Genomic DNA, 661 nt, shown 5'->3' with positions numbered 1-661 from the left:
ATCGTGGCGCGAGTGAAGTGAGTGACGCCGGTGAAGGTCGAGCCCTGCGGGCAGGGAGCGGTGCCGCGGCAGCCCTGAGCACCAGCTGGTCCCATCGCTGGTCACCGCCGGGGCTGGGCAGCTGCTGGTGGATGGTGACCTGCTCTGTGCTGGGAAGAGGAGACGGGATCCTTCACGAAGCCACGCCGGTCCCACCACCCCTCCCTCATCCCCCAAACATCCGTCTGAGTTGGCCAGGATTTCCAGTCTTGGGGCCGCCTCAAATCCCAAATTGCCAGGAGGTTTTTTCCCAGGGTTGGTTGTTATTTTGTGTTGGGGAGAGGAAGGCAAATCTTCTCTTGAGCTCAAACGTCACGTTGCCTTTGCATAATGACACCCAGCAGCTCCTACTTAATACTCTGCAAAAATATCTGGGTTTTGTTGGTTTGGAGCCTCAAGAGCGAACACCGAAAAGGCAGCGCATCCTTCCAGCTCCCCGGCAAACCCCGCAATGCCCGGCAGCCTCTTGTTGGTATTCCTTGCGCACAGTAGGAAATATTTTTAGCAGTGGCATCGAGTCATGATCATTTCAAGAGCAACAGATTTAGGGAATGGTACTGTAACCACCCAGGAAATAGGAACTTCTGAATGCGTCACTGTGTACATACGTGTATATATACAC

This window comes from Buceros rhinoceros, unplaced genomic scaffold, assembly GCF_000710305.1.
Source record: "Buceros rhinoceros silvestris isolate BGI_N320 unplaced genomic scaffold, ASM71030v1 scaffold34236, whole genome shotgun sequence".
Lineage (NCBI taxonomy): Eukaryota > Metazoa > Chordata > Aves > Bucerotiformes > Bucerotidae > Buceros > Buceros rhinoceros.
The sequence above is the reverse complement of the archived record's forward strand: the minus strand, read 5'-3'. Positions refer to the sequence as shown.